The sequence below is a fragment of the Mustela erminea genome, chromosome 1 (genome assembly GCF_009829155.1).
Source record: "Mustela erminea isolate mMusErm1 chromosome 1, mMusErm1.Pri, whole genome shotgun sequence".
Taxonomy (NCBI): domain Eukaryota; kingdom Metazoa; phylum Chordata; class Mammalia; order Carnivora; family Mustelidae; genus Mustela; species Mustela erminea.
Window position 1 is genome coordinate 190,757,821 of NC_045614.1, and position 27,439 is coordinate 190,785,259.

Here is a 27,439-nt window from a genome sequence, read left to right on the forward strand (position 1 = left end):
TTATTTTTATGGTTTTTAAAAAGTCTTTGTTTAATTATCTTTTCTAATTCTTCAAGAATTGAGAAAATATTTGTATAATTACAAGGAATAAATGTATATAATTATGTCACTATATTGTTACCAGAGAATGATTTTCTGATGACTTGTAAAACATTAACTTTGGTAAGTTAAAGTATTTAGACAGTGAATTAGAAAACTGAAGAGAAAGAAATATGAAGAGAAATGTTCCCTTAATTTGTACCATTAGCCATATGTTCTTATTTTGGAACAGATGGAGAATGTACTATGAACCTTACAATGTTTTGGTATAATTATTTTTAAATCATTAATATAGAAGACTTTTTAAAATATATATCTTTAATTTACATAGTTCAAATTGGTAGGCCTTAAGAGCAGGGGGTAATTCAGGGTTGTGAGTCACTTTGGGTTGCCTTTAAAGTGTTTAATGGCATTCAGATATAGAATAATGCAATTAGACATGATTTTGTATCTGCTGTTTTCCAAACAGATTATATAGCTTCTTGATGGACATTGCGCGTTCATAGAGAATATAGTATTATTATTATTATTTTTTTTTAATTTTTTATTTATTTATTTTTATTTCCAGCATAACAGTATTCATTATTTTTGCACCACACCCCGTGCTCCTAGTATTATTAATGAATATGGAGTAATAAATGACAAATAAGTTTTAGAGAATTAGAAATTAATTCCTGAATTATTACATTGGCATTTCATTTTAAATACGAAATTTTGTAATTTCCCCACTTTCTCCCATCTTAATGTGATAATATCCTTTCAATTTTATATCAACAGTATCAGCATAAACAAAACTTCACAATTTCCTTAATAAATGGGCGATGGATATTAAAGAGGGCACTTGTGTTGAGCGCTGACTGTTATATGTGAGTAACAAATCACTAAACTCTGCCCCTGAAACTAATATTACACTCTATGTTAACTAACTAGAATTTAAATAAAACTTGAAACATTAAAAAAGTCAAACGATAGACATTTTTAATTGAAATTTTTATTGAGATAACTAACATGCAACTGTAAAAAATAATGCAGAGACCTTGTGTACCCTTTACCAAATTTCCCATACTGGTAACATTTTATAAAAATATAAAATCAATAAAAGTATAAATAAATAAATAAAATCAATAAAAGTATAAAATCACAAACAGAACATTAATATGGAAATGATCCACCATCCTGATTCACATTTCTCTTTTTTTGCCTATATTCATGTTTGTGTATGTGTATGTATGTGTATTTAGTTCTATACAATTTCATCACATTTATCCACCACAACATTCAGCAGTTCTATCTTCATAAGGGTCCCTTGAATCTCCAAAACTAAAGCCACCTCCCCTCTGTCCCCTATCTATGCCTAAACATTGGCAATTGCTAGCTGATTCCCCATTTCTAAAATTTGCCGTATGTAATATCTTATACAAATGGAATTATATAGTAAGCAATCTTTTGGGATTCTTTTTGTTTTTGTTTTGTTTTGGCTTGTTTTACTCAGTGCTTCCTCAATGATTCTGAAGATACATTTAGGACATCACATCTATCAATAATCTGTTGCTTTTTACTGCTGACTAATATTCCATGATAGGAGTGTACAACAATTTAGCCATTCACCTATTGAAAGATATCTGGGCTAGCTTTGGGCTAGGATGATAAAACTGTTGTAAATATTCATGTGTAAGTTTTTTGGTAAGTTTTCATTTCTCTGCAATAAACAGTCAAGAGCACAATGGTTGGCCATAAGATAATGGGTAATTACATGCTTAATTGTATTTTTTAAACTGCTGAATTATCTTGATGGAAGTTATATAATTTTTACATTCCCAACAGCAAGGTATGTACGATCCAGTTTCTCCATATCCTTGTAGACATTTAGTGTTCTCTCTTTTTTCATTTTAGCTGTTTTGATAGCTGCGTAGTGCTATCTTATTGTGGTTTTAAGTTGCATTTCTCTGATGACTTAGCATATGTCATGTGCTTCTTTATCATCAGCATACCTTCTCCCATGAAATAAGTGTCTGCTCATACCTTTTGTTCATATTCTACTTTTTTACACTATTGAGTTTTGAGAGTTGCTTATGTTTTCTAGATATTAGTCCTTTGTTGAATATGTGGTTTGCAAATATTTTTTCCCCAATCTGAAGCTTTTATTTCCCCATTCTCTTCACATGGTCTTCCACAGAACAAAAGTTTAAGTTTCACTGTGGTCCAATTTATTAATTTTCTTTTTATGAATTATTCTTTTTGTTTCAATTCGGAAGAGGTTTTTGTCTAACCCTCATCTTAAAAATGTCCTCCTTTGTTCTTTTCCTAAAAAATTTCTCCTTTGTTTTTTCCTAAAAATTTAATAGTTTTACATTTTCACTTAAGTCCTTGATTCATTTGAACTTACTCTCTGTATAATAAGATGGGAAGGTTAGGTTGGATTTGTATATTGTTCTCCGGATGTCCAATGCTTCACTGCCATCTGTTGAATGGTTAAGATGTTTCAATATAATTTTATTTAAATATTTGTCCTACTGCTATGGTGGTAGAGATAAAGTCACTATCAAATTGACAAAGGGCTGTAAACACTAATTTTTTTATTCAGAGCAATTCTTTTTATATGATATATCAAACCATAAACAGAACTTTGTTATCATACAGTCTTTTGAGCACCTTCTGTTGATTGCCCAGTAGTTTAAGTCAAGCTCCAATGGGACTGAGGGGAAAATTTACTTTGAGAACCATCTGTGTTTGCTCAGCTTGTGATCTTTACCTGCATTTTACAAATGACGATGCCAAGGCTCAGAGACTTGAAAGACGCAGTCCACACTCGTCCAATCAGTAAATGTCAGAGTCAGTTCTACCTGATGCCAAATTATTTCAATCTTTTCGACTCAAAGTGCCTCTCATCGGATTGTTGTATGTCGTTCCTAATTCCTAGACATGCAGTTCTTTGTCATTAGTCTAAATAAAAATTTTTAACATATTTTCTATTACTTACAGGGATACTCCAAGCACTGTCCCATTTTAATTTATTTTCCCCTAAGATTACTGACAATGGAACACCCTGAAGGATATGCGAACTCTACCATTCTAAAAGCAAACAACTAAAAATAAATGGAAGCGTTTGTACTTATTCTCAGGTCTATAGTTGCCGTCTCTGTATAAACATTCACTAAAATAGGGCCTTACTGTTCTCTCCTTTTAATCTTGATTTGATGCATTTTTTTCATTCCTAACACACTTTCAAGAAATAGACATTTTCTGCCAGAGCCTATGCTTTGGCTCTGAAGGCAGGCTTTGTGTATATTACAGCAGCCAGCATGCTAATGCTGATTACCAACCTGAGCTGCCTCCTCATAATTACAGAACACAGCTAGCATCTTTGTGGTTTCATGTATTGAACGTTCAGTGATGAATGGAATGTGTGCTTCAGAGAAATACAGAGATAGGGCTCGTACTGAAATGGTGAACTTCAAATAGACTGTCCAAACGTGGAGGATACAGCTTGCCAACATATCTATAATATAATGTTTCTTTGGATATCCTCATGCTAATAATGCCCCACACCTGCAAAATTATTCCATTTTGACTCACGTTTTGAATTCTTGCATTCATGAGAAGGCACAAATAATTTCATAAGGAATCATATATCAATGACCTTGGCCTTATGTATGATGCATGAATTTCATTTAACTTAGCATGTTTACCATTCCACGTATAATCTGTAGATGTCATCCAAGTTTAAATGATTCCTTTTTTGAAACTTTTAGTAACAAAAACATTACATAATTTTATACTCTCATTACATGTTGTCATTCAATACTCTGCCCTTTACTGTTGTTAGCTCCCACACTACTAGAAAGCACAGAAGTTGGCATTATATAGGTAGGAATATAAATCTTGCAAGGGGTACCATCATTTTATAAATTATAAGGTTCAAATAAACTTCTTGTGAAAACTTTATACTTGCACAAAAGTGTAATAATGTAATAAAATATGCTATACAATTCCTATTTTATACACATACATCGAGTTTTAAATACTTTCTCAGTTTGTACATATTTCTCCAGATTTTTTTCTATCTTGATATGGAAATGTAATTATGGACTTCCCACATGTAAGTGATATAATATTATAATTGTTATTTTGTGACTATTTTTTTTCCCAGTGAAAACCAGCTTTGTTTCTTTTTAGCTGTGATGCCATGCAAGTAACCCAGGCTCTCTGGGTTTTTCATCTATAAAAATCAGTGAGCAATAGCTGTTTACTTCAAAGCAGCATTGAGAATATCATTTATTCATCAGCAAGTAACCACAATTCACTTAGGTATTCATTCCTTGAGCTCTGACTTTGTACTAACCATTATTCTGCTCTCATGGTGTTTATGTTCTAATGGGGGTAGAGGAGGTAGGAAAATACCACCAAATATAGACCAGTTAATAACTTCTAATAGAAATAAAGTAAAGTAAGGGGGCAGAAAGTAACCTTGGGATGGTCATTGATAACATTTTAAATAGGGCCCTTTAGAAATTATATTAAATATGGAATAGAATGACAGGAACAAGGCCAAGTATGTATTTCTCACTCCAATGGTATTTCTTCTCATCTTTCTTTGCTCTTTCTTTTTCCTTCCTGATAACCCAGGATGATGGTAAGAGTTTAAATCCAAAGGAAGATTTCTAATTTCACTATCAGTCCTTAACTGCCTCCTATGATTTGGCTCAAATTCTTACTTTCTGAAAATGAGACACATACACACACACACACTGAATGGACAGAAACCAGATTTTGATCTGATCCTGCTTTCAACTAGATCTGCAACCTGAAAAGAACAGTCTCTTAATATCTTAGCTTATTCTTCTGAGAAAGGAAAGCTAGAGGTTCCTAAGTATTCTTGCACTGGATATTCTTTAATCTCTCTACTCTTACCTTAAACGATTCAGTAGGATTAAAACATTCCACAGCTTAAGTATAAGACTTCTGACAAAATGCTGAAATATTCTTTATTCTAGGAAAATATGCTACTTTCTTAATACTTGTATTATGCCTTCTCTTCCTATCCTTTTCTTTAAAAAAAAAGTTTCTTTATGAAAAATGAGGCAGCTTAATCTCTAAACTCTAAACTTGCTTTTAAAAATACTTTGATATATCTGGGGGCGCCTGGGTGGCTCAGTGGGTTAAAGCCTCTGCTTTCGGCTCAGGTCATGATCCCAGGGTCCTGGGATCGAGCCCCACATCGGGCTCTCTGCTCAGCAGGGAGCCTGCTTCCTCCTCTCTCGCTGTCTGCCTCTCTGCCTACTTGTGATCTCTGTCTGTCAAATAAATAAATAAATCTTTAAAAAAAAATACTTTGATATATCTGGTAAAATGTCTTCAGAAAATATAAGAAGCAAACATTAAGCCACCATAAATGCAAGAATAGTTAAGATATCCATCATAAATGCAAGAATAGTTAAGACAGAATGACTCGACTCTACTTTTCATTTCTCTAATTCTTGTTTACTTTTTAAAACATATTTCAATACTGTTTCTGAAAGAATACCAGACATTTAAGTACATTAAGTCATAATTTCTAAATAAGTGTTCTAATTCTGAAAAATCTTGATGAAACCACTTAATTTCTGAAAACCATTAGTAAGCTAACATGCTGATCATTAGCTCTTGTCATATATAATTTGCATGTTAGGCTCATCCATTTCAAGGTGATTAACAGTACATTCGGTTATCTGATCAGACTATTTAGTATGGAAAAATCATCTTCTTCCAATTTCCTGGAGATGTCATCAAGATCCTGGCACCTTAAGTGCAGCTATTTCAGAATTGCCCTTGGATCTGAACTGATGGTTTCATTTTTTAGGCATGCTTGGAATATTTTCAATTCCAGGTCATTAGCCAATCTCATTCTACCAATGCTGGAAGTGGCCAGCTTTGAAAAGATAGCTGGGATTAAGAACAATCTTGTCATCACACACACAAAAATAAAGTACTATGTTCAGTTTGATGATGAGCTGCTGTAAAATAGTGTGATTATGTTTTATAAAAGGTTAGAAACTGTACTATTCATGTGTGTTCTCAGCATCTAGCACAGTAAATGGCACATGGTGGGTGTTGAAATATGGTCAGCTGCTTTACTAGCTGAGTGTATTACTTATAATTATTTGTGATCGGGGTATATTTGGAAACTAGGCTCTTTCAAACAGTGATTGTGTATTTGTTAGTGCATTTCCAATGTCAGAAATAATGGCTGGCATAAGGCATTATTCAAGAAACATTTCCTGATGGAATTAGTGAGTATATGTAAGACAGTTTCAACACCTTTTTTTTTTTCCCCCTCTTGGCTGAGAGCCATGAAGAAAATGCAGATCTCAACATTATAACCATAAGGAACTGAATTCTGGCAGCTAGCTGAATGACTTTGGAAGTGGAGACTCTCCCAGGATGTCCAGAATAGGTTTCTTCCAGCAAACATTTTGAGTGTGAAAGCTTGAGGAGAAAACTCTGTAAACCTGTTCTTGGACTTCTGAACTACAGAACTTGAGATAACAAATAGGTGTTCTTTTAAGCCCCTAATTTTGTGGTAATTTGTTACTCAGTGTTAGGAACTAAATATTGAAGATTTAAATGGACACAAGAGTATGTTTTAATATTTTGATACAGTTTTTGATAAAATGTTGATCATTGTATCACAAAGCTATTATCTGAGAATTACTTTGATCTCTAAAATCATGTTAAGATTACCTTTAATAAATCTTCAATATGAACAGGATAACTAATATATATGATTAAATCTTTTTTGTTACTCTTTTCAGAAATGCAGTCTTGAGTCTCATGGGAAACTGGCTAAAAAGTGCAAATCAGCTGTACTGGAAAAACAGCCCTAAACTGGTGTGTCCTGATTTCTTGTTCAACACTTGAAGGACACATTTGCTATTCTATCTTGCAAAGCATGTTTTAATTTAATCTAGGAGAAGTAGAGGAAGAAGAACTATTTAAAGTATACCAGTACTTTGTTTCTCCTGAGTTTTTTTAAGAAATGTTCTCATTTTCTTTTAATCTATTCCTTAAAAATGTGACATCTTCCTATGGAAAATATTTATAGTATGTCTTAAGCTATTAATTGTTTACTGCATTCTCCTTGTCTACATGAAAATCTAACACTAATATCACAGAGTACCAAGCTCTGTGTAATATAATTTGAATTGCTAAATCCTTATATTATATGGCTTGGCATTTTGATTAATACCATGAATTCCAGTGCACTTTCAATTTCCAGAACACATTTTGCACAAAATCACATGTACATTGCAAAGACTATAAAAATAAAATTAAAGGAAAATTACACTAAAATATAGTTCTTAAACATTTTTCTACATTATTTGGATAAGGAAATTATTTCTAAATATTTTGTCTGATACATGCGCAATAAATTCACGGTGCAGGTGTCTGGGTGGCTCAGTCAGTTAAGCATCTGCCTTTGCTCAGGTCATGATCCCAGTGTCCTGGGATCGAGTCCCACATCGAGCTCCCTGCTCAGCAGGGAATCTGCTTCTCCCTCTCCCTCTTCCATTCCCCTTGCTTGCTCTCTCTCTCTCAAATAAATAAATAAAATCTTTTTTTTTTAAATTCACAATGCATATTTCTGAAATAAATAGATAGCTTGGCTCTCAAGAAGAAGAGAGACAAATTAGATTGACTGAAATACAGTTTATTCTATGGCAGAAGTTGTTAACTTTGGGTCCATGGGCACTTGAAGAGTTTGCAGATAGAATTCTGGGGGTCTGTGATATTGAATAGAGAAAAAAATCATCTTTATTTTCACTGATTTTTATAACAGTGGTCAACAAGCTCCAGCACCACTAGAATATCTATGCTTTAGACACTGCAGTTTTTTTCTATTACAGTGCAATTGTTGCCAATACCTCAACATATCCTTTATGGCCATCGGTATTTTGAAATTCTGTTAATTATTAAACCCACCACTAGATCTTGGAATCTAATGCACTGATAATGAGTTCCATGTACAAGATACTACATATTTAATCACATAATAATTTGATAACTCTATTTCAATTTGTGCCTGAAAGCATTTTATTATGCATATTTTAAAACATTATTTTGAGAAAGTGTGTATAATCGCTACAGAGCTTCCCAAGTGATTGAGGCCCCTGCAAATAAAGGTTGACACTCCTTGGGTATTTATCCAAAGGAAACAAAAACACTAACTGAAAGAGGTCAATGTACCTCCATGTTCACTGTAGCATTACTTACAGTAGCCAAGATATGGAAGCAACTTACGTGTCCATCGACAGAGGACTAGAGGAAGAAAATGTGGTAAGAGTGTGCCTACATGCATGCACGTACACACACACACACACACACACACACACACACACAGAGGAATATTATTTAATCATTAAAAAACAAGGAATTCTTGTCATTTGTAACAGATAACATGGGTGGACCTTAATGGCATTATACTAAGTAAAATAAGTCATATAGAAAGACAAGATATGATCTCATTTGTACATGGAATCTAAGAAACAAAACAAAATAAAAAGCAAAAAACCTTCCAAACTCAAAAAAAAAAAAAAAAACAGCAGAACGGTAGCTGCCAAAGGCAGGGTATGGGAGGTGGACAAAATGGGTTAAGGTGCTCTAAAGGCATAAACTTCCAGTTGTAAAATAAGTAAGTCTGAGAATGTAATGTACAGCAACGAGATACAGTGAAAAACCATATTTTATATCTGAAAGTTGCTAAGAGATTTGACCTTAAAAGTTCCCATCATAAGAAAAACAATATATTTATGTGTGGTGATCAACGTTAACTACATTTATTGTGGTGATCATTTTGCAGTATACAAAACTACCAAAACATTATATTGTACACCTAAAACTAATATAGTGTTATGTGTACATTATATCTCAACTTAAGAAAATGGAAAAAGAAATCAACTTAGTCTGTAACCTATGGGCCTTTTACATCTTGGACTACCATAATTATGATCATTTCGAAGGAGTCCTGAAGAGATTTATAAAAAAAACCATCAAAAATATTTTTTCCTTCAATACATAAATATGATATAAAGTTTCATTCTCAAAAGTTGAAGATCTTTCTGGAATCAACTCAAACATTTTACCTTGTCATTTAGTTGATGTGTTGCTGTCTGAAATGTAGATTGATGGTTGACAGCATTGAGGTTATAAATTATGCATGCCAATTTAGCGAACACAATTAAACTGAGGCAGTATGGGTAATTTAAATAATTACATGTATAAATAGTATTATTAGTCTTGTCAAAATCTGTACCTATACTAAATGTCAGCATTTAATATCAACAAAGGGTGTTAAGGATTCGGGATTTTGCATCAGTATGGTTGGGAGACTGATTTCAAGATCAATTACTTATTAAAATAACATTAGCATAAATTTGTCTGACAACTTTTGTTTTTGACTTTTATCTGAAGTTTGAGTAAGAATATAAAATCTTTAAAATTTGATTTATTTTTACTAAGCTTAATGGCACATAAAAGTTAAAAAATCAGCAATTTATAATACATGGTAGCCCACTATTTATAGTTTTCTATAGTTCTTTTTGATAATTATCAGTATTTTGCTGTGTTTGTATACTATAAATCTATAAGATTTTCCATTATCCAGAATATACTTTTTATTGTTACTTTCCTGAGATCCTACTATCGACCTAAAGGTGAAGAATAAAGAATTCTTTAGCCAGATTAATTCTGGTTTTTTTTTTCCCAAATATATTACAAGTACATTAAAAAAAAAAAAAACTAGATGTGGGACATTACTGGATTAGCAGTGAATTATGTTTCCGTTTTTGGAGTATCTTCCTGTATGGATAGGCTGTGTTGGTCAGCTTTTGGATTTAATTGAGTTGGATTTAATACGAAGAACTAGCATATTAGTAGAAAATTCTTAAAGATTTATTGTAGCATTTTTGTAACTAAACTGTTGAGCAAAAAAATGGCTCAAGGCACTTAAATACTATTGCAGTTTAGCTCTATTTATGCAGGGTAAAAATTCACTTGGGTAGAGTAAAATTCACTTTCACATGAGGTGACTTGGTATAGGTAAGTTAGTAATTTTAACCCATTTAATTGATAGTTACAGAATGCCAAGTGTATCATCAACTCAAAGCTATACACACACACACACACACACACACATACATACACACACACAATGCCTCTGTGGAAGATATCTTGATCTTAGATTATACAATCTGCAACATTTTCCAAAGTATGTTTTTCTAATTAGAAAATCAATATTTAAAATTTTCTTGTTATATATTAATTTTTTAATTTTTTTAAATTTATTTTCAGCGTAACAGTATTCATTGTTTTTGCACCACACCCAATGCTCCAAGCAATCCGTGCCCTCTCCAATACCCACCACCTGGTTCCCCAACCTCCCACCTCCCGGCCCTTCAAAACCCTCAGATTGTTTTTACTATGCTTTTCAAAAAAAAAAGTTTTATACATATTTTAAATTTTAAGATAAAAATTGTAAAATCGGCTATGAAAGCTATTATTGCCTAATAGGTTCTCTACAAGATTTTAAATAAGTGTAATGATGAGAACATTGAAATTTTAAATTACAATGAACAAGTTAGAGGACTATTTGAAATACAGAAACAAACCATTAAATGGGAATTTATTAGGTTCTTTCCTTAGTCATTGCCCTTAATTATGCTCATTTGGGATGTTCTATCAAATTGACAATTATATCTATACATGACAAAGTCATATGCTGTTGCAAATGCACATGTAATTAAGTTTCTAAATGAGTTACACAGATAGAAAGCTATGTAGTCTCTTGAAAAGAGAAAGATCAAATGTCATCTGGGAACAGGGTTGACCTTGTATATGGATAAACATTAAAGAAAGAAGGAAGAGTCTTTTTCAATCCAATATCCATGGATGCTTACACACTCATACAGACACACACACACATACACAGATGCCCCTATGCACTTCAATATTCTGGAGCACTTGTAATTTTATAAATGATAATATGCTATAAGTAATCATTTCAACAACTGTATAAAGTAAGGACAGTCAATCATCTCCTTTCAGTAATTAAAGTTGGCTACGATAGGGAATTAGATGGAATCGCCCAAGGCAAGTGAGTGGGAACGGGATGACCATCTCCAAGTGCCCTGTGCTGTCTACCACACAGAGCAAGAAAGATGGAAAGAGGGAATGTGTAAAGAAGGAATGTATAATAAATACTGCGTTTTAAAGGGATGACTTAGAGAAGGATATTTTCTGACACTGAGAGAACTCATTCAAATTAAAGAAAAAAAAATTATTTCATTTATTCAAATCAGCATCTACAACGAGGCAGGACATATATTAGGAGTAAAGCAGTAAATTGGAAAGTCAAGGAAATCCTCTAATCTTATGAGGCTCACACGAAGTGGAGAAAAACAAATAGTAAAGAAATAAAGAACATAGTTTCGCAAAATAATGAACTGCTAGGTGTAGAGCTGGGTGTAGAGCTCAAAGGAAGCCATTTTAGACCGGAGCCATTAGTAGAGCAATGGTAAAGCTTAGAGAAGTCCATCCACGATCCTTCCTTCCTTGTTTCGCGGCAGAAAAAAGAACAAACGTATCACATATTTGGATTCAGCAATTTTTAAGAAGTAGACTTCGGGTTCTAAACCATAAAGTTGACTCAAACAAGGGCTACTGAAGTCACAGGCTGAGGCTTGTCAATATGCATGTCTCTGTACCATCCGAGCATTAGCCTCTGAGTTCACTTTCCTGGCTGTTCTCTGAGGACACTGTATGTCAAAGTCTCTACAAACGGGGACTTTCGTTGTTTGTTTGTTTGTTTTCTGCATCTGTACATAGTGCTCCTGTCTTAAGTAACTCTACTTTTAGTTACTTAAGTAACTAAAGTATAGCTCATGCCATAGTCCAAAACATCATTTCACAGCCCATGACAGATGCTTAGAAGTATTCTTTCAAGCCAGTACCTGAGGACAGGATGTGCTCTAACACTGTGTGATCCCACTGGGTGGGTAGCTCCCAGCCACATGTGGTTGCTGAACACCTGAATTATGGCTCGTCCCTACTGAGAAGGGCTACAAATGTAAAATACATACTTTCAGACTTGAAAATACTGGGTTAAATAAAAAATCTTAATTTATCTGTTTCTACTCTTTTTAAAATATGGCTACAGAATATATTTAAAGTCATATATGCGTCTCATTACAATTTATTGGATAGCACTACATAGAGGGGAGGAACTCAAGGACCAAGAACTAAGCCTAAATCTCTAAAAACCTAGGCCATGAATGGATCTAAACCCAGACAGATAATTTCAATGAAATATAGTGCTTAATCGCTTGAAAATAAAAAAACTTGACGCTCTTCTATTGACACTTTTGTAAATTACATGCTTAATTATGGCTACAAAATGTCACGCACAAATTACGATGTCCACAAAAATTCCTCAATGACCGTATGAATGTACCTATTGCTGTAAACATAGTTAAGATGGTTGAGCTGCATACTTCTGCTTTAAATGATTATTTTTATTCTAAGCACCACTTTCATTTTGCAATCATCCTGAACACTTTAAAAAATACTTATTCTGGGTAAGGAATATCGTCAAGCAACATTTCAATCCCTTTGAGATACCTCCAATTGATTGTTTAATGCATCAAATCCAAATACAGCTGTTTTACTTTCTATATACAGTTAAGGACACTAGGGGGAGTCTCAGAGAACTGCACAGTTTCAAGAAAACCATTTCTCTCTGTTAACAGAAGAACAACTTAACATAACTATGCTGTTTATTTTCCCCAGAAACTCAAAGAATTTATCAAAAAAATAAAAATTCTCCTTTAGAGCCTCAAATGTATGCCTTAGAATGCTGTTGAGAATTATTTTGCTATACACACATACACCCACACCCACATAATGTACACACAGACCACATTCACATTTTCCCAAGTAATGGTAAATTTTTCCAAACAGACCTAAAATACAAACAACCTCATGTGCAGAGAACAATTAACAAACTGATCGTGTGGTTTTTCTCAGTGCACGAACTGACTGAACCTTTATAATCAGGCATATACTGTGTTATCTTTCCTCCCTTTGGCAATAATAACATCCTTTTGGAGAACTTTGTTAGGTACGGAGGTTTTTAGTTAATGATCATGAATTCCATCAATGATTCTCAGAATGTGGTCCCTAGATGAGCAGTATCACTCTCATTAGGGAACTTTGGAAACATGCAAATTCAGCTTCCCTTCCCCCCAAGACAAAGTGAATCAGAAATTTGGAGTGGGATTCAAAAATCTCTTTCAACAAACCCTGCACGATTTTGCTTCTTGTTAAAATTTGAGAATCACTGGACTAGAGGAAAACTTCACGGTGTGATACATTGAGAAAATTTCTAATGAACTAAAATGAAATCAGCATGTATCAGGTTAATGTGGCAATGAAGTCCAAAACCAAAATTCACAAAGTATCTAAAGAGTATTAAAATTTTTCCTTAAGGCAATAAACACATCACAGAAAAAGGAAATCTCCCACTATTTCTCCTTTTCTGGTTTTCTATCCTTGCTCAGAAGAGAAATTGTGAATCCATGAATAGAAAGATAACAAGGCCAGTGCTTCTGTCTGTGCTGGGAACAGGCTGGCATATACTAAGCACGATGCCATTGTTAGCTGCTATTCTAATTTTCATTGTTGGTTTTGTTGTTAGTGTTTCCTTTGCTGGATGATAAATTCCGAAAGGGCATTCACAAGGTGATAAACCAACTGCTGTTGAATGAGAAGAAAGGTCTTATGATGAAGTATTTTTATATCTATGATACAATGTGAAATATGTTTACCGATGGTTTAAGCACTAGGCTTTGAGAATGCTGAGGATTAAAATTCTAGAAAAGGACAGCTTGGAAATTTCCCTTGAGGTGCCATTTGAACGGTAGAAGAGAAAAGTGAAATCCCTACACAGACAGCATATTATTAGCAAGTTAGGGTGGTTCATGATATGTATACGGGAGTATGTGTCAGTGGTGAAAATGGGAATTGTCTTGGTTTCCCAGGACTGCCATAACAGAGTACCACAGACCGGCAGCTTAAATAATGCACATTTATCGTGGAGGCTAGGAATCCTAATCAAGATGGCAGCAGGGTTGATTAATTTCAAGGGCTACGAGGGAAGAATCTGTTACAGGCGTTTTGCCTAGGTTTTACAGATGGCCATCTTCCTCCCTTCTTTTCACATCATCTTTCCTCAATGCTTGTCTCTACTCTGAAGTTCCCTTTCTTATAAGTACACCGGTCAGGCTGGACTAGAGCCCACCCTAATAACCTCACTTTAACTTATTACTTCTCCCCATCTCCAGATAGTTCCACTCCACTTCACTGGGCATCAGGACTTCATGAATTTTTTTAAATATTTATTTTTTTTTTTTATGATAATGAGAGCGTGAGAGCATGAGCAGGAGGGGGAGAAAGAAACTGAAGCAGACTCCATACTGAGTGCAGAGCCCTCTGTGGACTCGATCTCACAACCCTGAGATCATGACTTGAGCCAAAACAAAGAGTCAGCTGTTTAACTGACTGCGCCACCCAGGCCATCTCTTGGACTTCATGAGTTCTGAGAGTGGGGCCAGATTCAACCCATACTAGTGTAATGCCTCATCAGAAGATTTTAAGAAGGGAGTGATATTAAGTGTTTTCTGCAAGCCACGGGCAATAAGGATTGGAATGGGAGAAAATTGAGAGAGGCAAAGGCTTGAGTCACCAGTCACATGTAAAGGCTATTTAAATAGAAGCAAGGAGGAGGTTTGAGTATCACAGAACCAGGGGGAATTCCACAGCCCTCTGAGATGAAGGACTGTGTTCAGGTGGTTTTTTAAGTAAAAGAAGTAAAATAAGAAGTAAAGAAGCAAAAGAAGAAACAACAGGAAGTGATTTTAAAATGACCATTAAGATTTTATCTGGGCTCATTATTAGCGGTGATGAACAAGCATGATAAAGAATACAGAAAATAAGGTATGGAATAAAATTTGGATCCAGTGTACAATTAGGTATAAAGACATGGATTAGAGGAAATTTGGGGCTAAGAACATCCAGTTAGCACAGAGCAAATATGGAAACCATGGGAATAAATACAAATACTCAGCAGAACTTAGAGCTTAGAACGGGGAAACAGGTTGAGCGGGAAATACTGAAGAAATTAATGTCTAGGAATTAGCAGCCATAGAGGAGACTGTAAAGGTCAGAGAAATTATTGAGGAGGAGGAAAGGGGTCAGGAGAATTGAATTGTGGAAACCTCACAAGAAGGAAGTCCAGAGAGCTGACTGCTAAATGTTGAAATGCTGTAAAAAGTCAGGTCCTTTAAAGCCTGAGAAGGAGCCACTCTGGTAATTTGACTTCTAAGGACAGCAGTGTAGAATGTTCCAGAAAGTATCTGTGTGTGTGTGTGTGTGTGTGTGTGTGTGTGTGTGTGTGTGTGTGTGTATTTATGCCACATAGTAGAGCTACATAACACTCTGGGGAAGAGATCATCTCAATATTCTTTAGTCCCTATTCTACTGCAACACAGAACTGTCAACTTTATTTGCTAATTCATTTGCTTGACCAAATATTTAGTAAGCATCTATCATGAGCCAGACACTGAGATAAACTCTGGAAATACACAGTTAAAGTCCTATGTCCTCTATCCTCAGAGAGCTTTCAAATTCATGTGGTATTTACGTTAACGGAGGGGTGTACATGGTATTCATTTGTTGCCTCCTACCACTCTAAAAAACAAAACTTTTTTTTTTCTTTTTTGGCCTGTAGCTAAGTTCTATGCCTGAACAAACAAGTCAAGTGTTATTTATTTATTTCTTTAAAAAATATCCTAAGCTAAAATTTTCTAATAGATTGTTGTGACTCTTCTTGACATTTTAGGAAGTTCTTGTTCTCCCTCTGTAGTGAAGAAGTGGATAAAAATAGAGATGTCATAAAATGGCAATCTAGGGGTGCCTGGGTGGCTCAGTGGGTTAAAGCCTCTGCCTTTGGCTCAGGTCATGATCCCAGGGTCCTGGGATCGAGCCCTGCATCGGGCTCTCTGCTCAGCAGGGAGCCTGTTTCCCTTCCTCTCTCTTCTGCCTGCCTCTCTGCCTACTTGTGATTTCTGTCTGTCAAATGAATAAATAAAATCTCGTTTTTATAAAAAAAAATAAAAAAGATAAAATGGCAATCTATAGGCTACCAAATCGCAGAATAGGTTCAAGTGTGAGGGAAAGTTGCTAGCCAATGTTTGTGTTATCTGAAGTGGATTACTGAGATTTCGAACATGCTATTACTCAGTTCATCCAGATACCACCATTACTGCTCTCTTAAATAGGATTCCAACCATAACTACCTTCACCACCACTGTGAGTCCAAGTAGAAAACCTCAAATATCTCACATCATAAACTGGAAAGCATTTTCTTGAATTTATTCATATATATTGAAGCAAATCAAATGAATCCCAGTATATTGTTGTGGCCGGATATTAGTGTTTTGTTTTTTGTTTTTGTTTTAGATTTTCTACATTTGCTTTATATATTTTTTTCTTTGCTTTTTGTTTTTATTGTTTGAGGGGGAAGGATTCTGAAAAACTTACAAGTAATGTCATAAACTGCATATACAATTATGGCTGTCTGTTTCAATTAAAAAATGTGTTGCATGTCAGTTTTCTCTTTCACAAAGTGTTTTTTTTTTTTTTAAACTGGATTTGCCTGTGCAACCTAGCAGTAGAGCTCTTTCTTCCTGAATATATATCCTTTCATAAATATTACTAACAGGCCAAAAAGCTGGCATTTAAATGTCATTACTATAAATAAACCATAAAATCTGATGCTGATTTGAAGGTTCAGTGTTATAGAGTAACTGGAGAAGCATTATTTTTAAAGGAGATGAGCATTTTGAGATTTATGGTACCAGTGATTTCTCTCTTTAAAGAACCCTGACTAATTTAATTAAAGGTTAAGGATAAAAGCCAAGCTAATTGTGTCCTCAGGAAGGGTCAATGGCACCACCATTTTCCTGGTCACTTTGGCCAAAAACCTGGGGGTCACCTTTGACCTCTCCCATGTCATGTCAATCATCAAGTTGTATGTCTTTTCAAATGACTCATTTCTGTTCTATCAGGCTAGTCCAGGCTGTACCCATCATACATTTTCTTCACAAAAATAATTTTTAACAAGAACTAATATTAGAGGGACATTTCAGGATACATCTTGAAAATCAGAGCAGATATCATAAAACTTTGTAAATTTAGTGTATTTTCTTAACTGATCTTTTTGTCGTCCTCTTCCAGTTGATTGGCTGAAGCGTATAATGACTGAATTGTGTATGAACTAAGGATAAGCCTCTTCATCTAACATTGAAAACAATGGGTTAGCTGATTTTATCCTGCCCAATTAATATTGTTTCCTCTCCATTACTCCCCATAGCTAATTCTCCACTTCGTAATTCTTATACTTCCCAAAACTTTCCCCTTTTAATATTTAGGTATGCATTTTGCACATTCACAATGTACATTCATTCTCCCTTTTTAATTTCTACCAAACCAATTCTTCCACTTAAAAAAGCAAATGTATCCTAAATGATATCCTCTTAGCTAAGCTCAGCCTATCACATTTTCTTTTTGCTTAAATACAAATCTAAACCATGCAAATTAGTACTCAAATCTATATGTCCTTACATAAGGTTTTCTTGATCTTTCATGAATTTATACTATCTTCTCAATTAACTAGAAATTGTGAGAACCTCAAGGGCAGTGACCTAAACACTGCTACTTTGAGTACATTTATTATTTTTCTTATGAACTATGTATTTTGAAAGCTTTGTGTAACCAACTCTACTTACTAACCAAATGACTACTTTTTTTGTATTAGATAATCAGAATTACTGTTCTGTGGTTAATACTATTCTGGACTTGAGAAAAGACTATGCTTTTTCTATTCAACTTGCAGAAATATTAAGTCTAGCTCAAGGACTCCCATGTTTTACCTTTTAGAACTTTTAAGCATCTGGGGGCATGTCTGTGGCTAAAGGTCACTTCTTATTTTTGTTATGCTCTCATCAACCAGTGACATTGCAGGTGTTTAGTAAAGGTTTAATGCTATCTACCCTGATGGTTCTTAACCGGAGCTAGGAGGAACAGAACACTTGACAGCCTCAGTGAGAAAAGGTAGTTGTGGTTAAAGTAGGTTATATTTTTTCAATTGTGGGCCTAAGTTTAAAATGTAAGATTATGGGGCACCTGGGTGGCTCAGTTGGTTGAGGATTCAACTCTTGATTTTAGCTTGGGTCATGATCTCAGAGTCATGGGATCAAGCCCTGCATTTGGCTTCATACTCAGCATGAAGTCAGCTGGAAATTCTTTCTTTCCCTTTGCCTCTCCACCCACCTCCTGGTTTCTTTTTTTCTTTTTCTTTTTTTTAAATAAGTAAATACATAGATACATATATAAATCAAAAGATTCTTTAAAAAGAATAGCATTGTGGTATAGTCAAATAAAGGACTTCCATTTTTAAGATGACTGTACTCTTGAGTGCTATAATGGTGGTCATTGGGCCAACAGGAGGGAAAAGGTAATTAATTCTTCCAAATGCTTCTTTATTGCTGAGCTCCTGCATGTCATGTCCTTATCACTTATATTTGTAGAGTAAAATATATTACTTAAGCTAATGAAGCTTAGTGGATCAATTCAATGTTATGATCAGATAGTAAGCTACAAGAACAAGAAAGAAAAAATAAATGGAGAAATGCAAATAAAATAAGACAAAAATAAATACATACATATATACATAAAGGAATAGCACAAGTTAATATAAACAACTATTTATAAAGTTAACAATATAACAATCTGAGAGATGATTTGGATGAGAAGACTGAAATTGCAAAGCAGATGATAAAAATGATATAACACTAGCCTCAAAGAAAGGTCTCCTATTCGTGTCCTAATACAGGAGCAAAGCAGGGAAAGAACTAAGCAGATACAAGCCAGTCTGGTCAGTTACTCTTCTCCTTGTGTTGGGGGCCTGTGTTGATGGTCATAGGCAGAGAGACCAAAGATGAGGGCTAAAGCAAGTCATCTAATGCTGGAGAGCTGGCCCTGACTGAGAAAGAAAATAAGGCTTGTTTTTAGTGTCTATTGACACGTTATTTCTATCTATGCTATATCTATCTTCTATGTGTGATTTCATATTCTACATATAATTCCATCTCCATACTAGCCAATTAAAACAGGTGGTATTATGTTTATTTTCTGTATTTAAAAAAGAGAGACTCCTTTTTTTTTTTTTTTTTGTAACTTAACAAATATCACTCCTTTTCTTGGAAGGAGCAGTAAAAATTTACACCCTATTTTATCAGCTTCCAAAGTTCAGACATATGGCTCCAGCTGACCATCATCTGATCTTAACAGGTAGACAAACTAGAGAGAAATTTCCCTTCAAACACATGAACCAAAAGTTTCAGTAAAGAACTTCCAAATAATTCACATGAAATTCCATTCTTTCTCAGGTAATATGTGCAGTATGGCATTCTTGATAGGATTTTCTGTGGAAATAATTGTGGGAGTGCCTTTCAATAATTTATTCAAGAAATTTACTGAACTTAACACCATAGGCATAGTAAAAAATAAAATATTCTCTGACTTCATGGTAAATACAGTTTAAGAAGAAAATAATTTAAAAATAAAAGCATACATAAACATAGTTTCGAACATGGAAAATGTCATATGACCCAGAAAAGCAGGATGGGCTTAGATAGTGTAAATGCAATTTTATAGTAAAATATAGAAAAAAACGTTTTGACTGGGGACAAAAATGCTCCATGGTCAAGATGTCATCTTTCACCTATTATGGTTGCAGTAAGAAGCCAATGGATGAAGTTTGCCGAGGAAAGTAATCTGATTCCACTTCTATTTTTAAAAGATTCTTCTGGCAGTTGTGGAGGAAGGATTAAAGAGTAGCAGAATCAGGGAAAGGAATTACATGTCTCGGAAAAAGTAACAGGATTAGAGCAAGGTGGGAAGAATGAGGAGAGACTTGGATGGGTTTCAAGAGATGTTTTGTAGGGAAAAGGCCAGGCTACAGTGATGGATGTTATATGAGTGTTGGGGGTGGAGGGAGGTATCACAGGAATGTGACATTTCTTTCAGTCACTTTGTGTACTGAGGTGCTATTTATTAAAACAAAGAAGGCTAGGGAAATTGTAGGTTTAGGGGGGCAGATCAGTAGCTGGGGCTTAAATATTATGTGTGAAAAGTTTCTTTAACGTCCAGTTGCAGGTGCTGGGTAGGCTGTCGAATATGGTGGCGTGAAGCCCTGAAGAAGAGGACATGGGGAATCAGTCATAGATGGCTGATATCAGAAGTGATGGGAGTCCTAAGATTGCTAAGGTAAGTGGATGATGTTAAACAGAAGGACAGGGACAGAACAGGAGGCAGAGAGGCAGGCATGTGGCACTGTGGAGGCCAAGAAAGATGGAATATAGACAGCATAAAAACAGCTAAGAGGTCACAAAAGATGATGATTAAATATCATGTGGACCATTACAACAAAGAAGTTACACATGACTTTAACGAGAGCAATTCAAGCAGAATGGCATTGGGTGTAGTAGGAGAGGATGGAACAGAGAATGGGAGGTGAGAAGTGAAGCCGACTATGTAGACCACTTTGATGGGGCTTGGTTGGGAAGAAGAATAGACACAAAGGAGAGTAATAAAAAGCTGTGGCTTAATTTGATGATATATAAATACAGATTAGATTTGAATGCTAATGGGAAGGACTCAGTAATAATAAAAAGTAACAACAACTAGTGTTCAAGTTTCTTGTGTGCTGGGAATTCTTCCGTATTTTCACCTGTATGGACTTACTGCATGCTCATGACAATCCTATGAAATGTTTACTACTGTTTTACATGTAAGACAAGCAGACTAAGGCACAGAAAGATGAACTTGTCTAAGGTCCCAAACTGGTGAGTGAAGGAGTCAGGATTTAGAGTCTTGTTCTAATTTTGGCTCTTAATATTCTACAATGTATTAGTTTTACAAGAAGGGAAAGTCAAAGTTTAGGCAAGGGAAAATACAACAGATGAAATCTATGGAAAGCAGGGGAAAAAAAAGAATCTAAAATAAACGTGGAGGGATTGGCTGTTATTAGACAAAAGACATTCTTTGTTGGATTTGGAAGCATCTTAATAAAGAAGGTTTGTTTATCATATCTGATCAACTATGATTCAATGAATCTTCAGGTAATAATAAGTGACAGTAATGCTTTCTTTTGAGAAAAAAATGGATTATGACAAGACTTAAGGTTCTCTAAACAAGTACTATGTGTGTGTGTGTGTGTGTGTGTTTACTTCCAGCATCTAAGTATCATACTTCAGAAATTGAAACCCTCAATCCAGATGTCTTTTCCAGTACCTCTAGTAAGTGTTAAATTGCTTCTAATTTGATTAAGTACAAAAGTGATTATTATGTGGTATTGATGGCTATATTTCAGGTGTGGCTGAAGCATGCATAAAGTGCTTTTGGATATGCTAACAACTCAATAGTGTTAATTAAAGGAAATAATATGCTTGGCTCTGATTTGGAGGATTCCTGCTTGGATGGTGACAATATTGAAAGTACAAGGGGGAAAAAAGGAAGAAAGAAAAAAAGAGAAAAACCTAAATTTTGATAATTTTCTTGTATCAGCAGGATTTTTTGGTTTCCAATGTGAAGCCATGTAATCTCCTGGCTCACATAAACAATTTTTTTTTATGAATTTCCATGAAATTCTTATGTCTCCGAATTTAGTGAAGATGGGTATGGAAGATGAAGGGAATTAAAAAGGAAATCTCATATTTACTGATAGAAGGTTTTCTTCTTGTAGTCTCTTCTAAAATTAGTAATATATTTCTTAAAAGTTGAGGAATATATTTTTAGTTAAAGCTACTGTGTTACATTATATGTCTATACATATAGATATATAATGCACATGAAAAAAAGTTACTGTGTTACATTATAACATGCTATAATGCTAAAAACATCGGGGAGCATGTATCCCTTCAAATTAGTATTTTTGTAACCTTTAGATAAATACCTAGTAGTGCATTTACTGGGTCATAAGACAGTTCTAATTTTAACTTTTTAGGAACCTCCATGTTTTCCAAAGTGGCTGCTCTGGTTTGCATTTCCACTGACAGTATAAGTTGGTTCCCCTTTCTTTGTATCCTAATCAACACCTGTTGTTTCCTGTGATGTTAATTTTAGCCATTCTGACAGGTGTGAGAGGATATCTTATTGTTGTTTTGATTTGTATTTCCCTGACGATGAATGATGTTGATCATCTTTTCATGTGTCTGTTAGCCATCTGGATGTCTTTGGGAAAATGTCTATTCATGTCTTCTGCCCATTTCTTAATGGGTTACTTGTGTTTTGAGTGTTGAGTTTTATAAGTTCTTTATGTATTTTGAATGCCAACCCTTATCAGATATGTCATTTGCAACTATCTTCTCCCATTTGGTAGGTTACCTCTTATTTATGTTGACCGTTTTCTTCACTTTGCAGAGTTTTTTTATTTTGATGAAATTCCAATAGTTTATTTTTGCTTTTGTTTATCTTGCCTCAGGATACATACTTAGGTAAGAACTTGTTACAGCTGATGTCAAAGAGATTACTGCCTGTGTTCTCCTCCAGGATTTTGATGGTTTCCTGTCTCACATTTAGGTCCTTCATCCGATGATGAATGGATAAAGAAGCTGTGGTGTATATATATACATATGCATGTATATGTGTATATATACATATATATGTGTGTGTGTGTGTATATATGTATATATATGGTGAAATACTACTCAGCTATAAAAAGGAATGAAATCTTGCCATTTGCAATGATATGATTGGAGCTAGAGACCATTATGCTAAGCAAAATAGGTCAGAGGAAGACAAATACCATATGATTTCATACATATGTGGAACTTAAGAAACAAAACAGATGTACACAGGGGAAAAAAGAGAGAGAGGCAAACCAAGAAACTGATTCTTAATAATAGAGAACAAACTAGGGATTACTGGAAAGGAGATGGTTGGGGGGATGGGTTAAATAGGTGATGGGTATTAAGAAAGGCACTTGTTGTATTTATGTGTTGAATCTCCAAACTGTACATATGAAACTAATATTACACATTATCTTAACTAACTGGAGTTTAAATACAAATTTGGAGAAAGAAAAAATAAATAGTGCTGAAAGAAAGAAAGAAAGAAAGAAAGAAAGAAAGAAAGAACAACAGACTGTTTTCCATCTTCCTGGGATAGAAAGAAGTCATGTTTAATTTCCTTCTCCCTTACACATCCTCCTCCCTTCTTGCCTCCCACTCTCCTTCCTTCCAAAGACGATTACTGCAGATTTATAAGGTTTGTCATTGCCGCACCCATGGGAAAAATTCCAATTTCTGATTTATTGTTTATTATCTTTTAAGCTTGTTTGTTTGTTTTTAGTAATTTCTACACCCAACATGGCGCTTGAACTCATGACCCTGAGATCAAGAATCTCTTGCTCTTCCAACGGAGACAGCCAGCCACCGCTACTGTTAATATTCTTACAGAGTAATTATCAAAGATTGGTTATAGAATTTCAAAGAGAAAAAAAGATTACTCTAGTTTTCTGTATAATATGATCTAAAGAATTTCTCACTGGGAATTTATATTCAGAAGTAGATTCTGTAACTTCTATTGGAGCATTAAAACAGATAGGAATATGAGGACCATAATCTACTGTTGCCTAAATTCCAAAGGAACGGATGTAGGAATTATTCATATCTTAATTTCCTCCCATCCTTATGCTTTGATAATACTATTTCAATGATAATGGAGGAAAGAAATGGATAATAGAAAAAAAAGTTGTGATCATTTATCAATGAAAAATTTAAAAGTATCCATTCATAAAAATGATAATAATATTCAATCATAAGAAAATTAAAGAAGGGATATTTGGTAGATTCAACATGATGAACAACACGCCAGGAACACTCAAGAGTTCTATCAGGCTTAAAAGATTTCCTAACAAAGAGTAAATTACTCGATCCCATTTCCATGAGAATGTTTTTGTCAAGACAGCTCCCTCTCTCAATAAGGATGATTTGACTACAAAACAGCACCCTCCCTTGTTTGAGATCATATGAACTATTTTGAAATCTAATTTGGGGCTTTGATCTCTAATCCCTCAAATATTTTAAATATCCTAACTTACAGATGTTTTATCTGGATGTTTTATTTAAGTTATCACTTCTGACCAAATCAAATAGAAATAATGTCACATAATTGATCGTTCTAGATACCACTGTGGACCAAGATAAAATCAGTGGGAAAAAAAAAAAAAAAAAGTAGGTCTCACGCCAAGGCTAATCCGTAGACCTGAAGTGAGCATCCCACGGATGCTACAACTCTTTGAAAAGGATTTCATTCCATAATTTGACACATGGATAGTAAAACCCAAAGGCAGAATTCGAGTCAGTAGTCTAACATGAAAATGTCAAATTGGGAAGTGTGACTTTTCAAGCCCCAATATTGTGTGTGTGTGTGTGCACATATATGCCCACACAAGCATATGAAGGAGGAAATACTGGTGTTCCTTTAAAAGGGAACAATATCAGAAAGCCAAGCAAAATGAAGGGACAGGGTCTTGCTGAGTGGAAAAAAAAATGCATCTATAGAAAAGAGAAAATAATCTGGAAAACAAAAAGTTTAGGCAATTTTAACTTTACTGTGGGGTTGGTAGTGTCTCCTTTTGACTCCTTTGGTCTAGTCCCTGGATCCCCTTCACTGCCATTATAAGCTTCCTTGCTCATCATCTCCATCCCACAGCCAGAGCGTTCTATCTAAAACTCAAACCTGACCATATACGTTCCCCATTTAAAGCCTCTTTTAATGGTTCCCAATTTGCTCTTAGGATAAATCTATCATCTCACGAGTATCCTCTCCCTCTCCCCAGACTCTACCTTGCTCTCTCTTGCTTCAGGTCTCTGCACGCCCTTGAAATAATCCTGCTTGAAATAACCTCTGCCCCACTTGCCATTTCCTCCCTTAGCTAACCCCCAATATTCTTTCCAACTTACTGCTTAGAAACCTTTCTCTCTGGAAAGACTCTTACTTAGATCCACCTTCCTCCAAGTATCCGAGGCAGTCCAGTAGCTTCCTGCAGTTATAAAATCCTGCTCTAGAGGGCGCCCTCGCGCATTTGTTTGCTTCCTTGTCTATAAACCCCCCTAGATTGTGAGCCAATTTACAATACGGCCTGGTGTCCATCTTACTCTTTGTTATGTAAACAATATTTAGCAGAATTCACGGTATATAGCCACTAATTAATAAATATGAAACTAATGAATGAATGCATTTGAAAGTGATTTAGATAAACCATAAAAATAAGAACGAAAAAAATACATCAAAGATAAAGGGTTACAAATACTCTTTCCTAAATAAAATGAGACTTAAACATAAGCTCCTATCCTCAACTAGCTTTTGAAAGCTTTTAAGACCTTGGTAAAATATAGTCTTCCTGATTTGTGATTATACCAATAGTACATCAATGATATGTGGTCCACTGACAAAATGGAATGCTTTGCAGAGCTAGAAAATTAGATTAAAACAGAACAAACTGATTGGATTTAAAGATTATATGGGGTCACAGTCTCGAGACTTGCATTTGAGAATTGCCAGTAGTGAGAGTATTATATTATCCATAAATCCATCTTCCATGTAAAGAAATACATGTTGTGAGCAGGCTGATCTGTTGCAGCTCGTATCTTCTAAGAATTCATATCAGTACATGATGCTAATGTGTGCCGCTGCATATCATTTGCATGTTATACTGTTATTTACTTAGTAATTCCAAAGGGAGTGAATGTAGAGCATGGTGCTTGTCATGCCAGGTATTTTTCAAATATAATAATTCTTCCATTCAAACATAATCCACACATTAATTAACAGTGCATGGTTAGCACACATATAGCACATGGTAAAATTCTGGTTGGATATACCTAAAAAAGTTTAACGTAAATTCCATGTTGAAATTCTCATTGTTTATAAATGTAATCTAATGCATTCTAAATTCTTCCACTGTTTGCACTAAGGATTTGAAAATATTTCCGTCAAAAACAAAACAAAACAAAACAAAACAAGAACAAAACCCAGCATATTCTAGGTAAAATACAAATATTAAAATCTTTATATTAACACACACACACACACACACACACACACACACACACTCCAACTATAAAAACTCAACTAAATTAATGTTCTTAGTTATTTTTGGTTTCTATTTTGTTTTGTTTCATTTACTGAAGGGCTTAATTATAGAAATTGTTACATAATTGATATTTTCCACGTTAAAATATAGATTTTAAAAGAATGGCCTTTAGTATAGCAACATTTGGGTAGGACAAGATAGTTATAGATATGACCACAAATATTTTTTTAACCTTTTAAAACAAAGATAAAAATGAATCATCTGTCTTTAGAGAGCAACTTATATTTGTTGTTCCAAAGCGGGAGGGAAGATTGCTCTCAAACTTCTTATATCCTATATCCTTCTTTTTCCTCCAAAAAGGCAAAGATATCTGCCTATGACAAGAAAACTATGATATGATAATTCCCTGCTGTCCAATTTGAAAATTAAAAAAAAATTACCATGGTGATTACAGGGTATCATGAAAATACATAGTCAGTTGTTTTAGTATTATTATGGAACTCATAACATTATGTTGAGTGTTAAAAATAAAGCATTACTGGGATGCCTGGGTGGCTCAGAGGGTTAAGCCTCTGTCTTTGGCTCAGGTCGTGATCTCAGGGTCTTGGGATGGAGCCCCGTATCACATCGGCCTGTCTGCTCAGCTCTCTGCTTCCCCTTCTCTCTCTGCCTGCCTCTCTGCCTCCTTGTGATCTCTGTGTGTGTGTCAAATAAATAAATAAAATCTTAGAAAAAAAAAAAAGGATTGTTTACTAACTGGAAATAATAATAATATAAAAAAACTATTTTAAAGAATTTGGAGAGAAGCAAATATGGAGTCTAACTCTAAGAATTTTCCATCTTTAAATGGTCTTCTGTATTCCATTGATATTAAAGATGTACAGAAAGGAGAAAAAGAAATTATTAAAGTTGGATCAATATAAAAATATTGAATTTTTCAGAGTTTCTAATCCTATTTTCTGTAAGTTTTATTCCCCTCCCATTTGCACTGAGCAAGAGATAAAATAATATTTTTCTACCCCTAGCAAATTTGTAGACTAAGACCTAATTTTGAAAGATGAATTAAAACAAAACTAACATCCTGTAGGAAGCTCAGTTTTTAAGTGGGTTCTGGAATCCTCTGCCCCTCAAAGTATGGGCCTTGAATTA

The 27,439-nt window shown here is 34.6% G+C and overlaps 1 protein-coding gene across 14 annotated transcripts in view; it reads right to left on the minus strand.

Annotated features, from left to right (window-relative positions):
• Positions 1 to 27,439, minus strand: part of ROBO2 (roundabout guidance receptor 2) — a 1,682,217-nt gene that overhangs the window by 1,015,203 nt on the left and 639,575 nt on the right. The window lies entirely within an intron of this gene.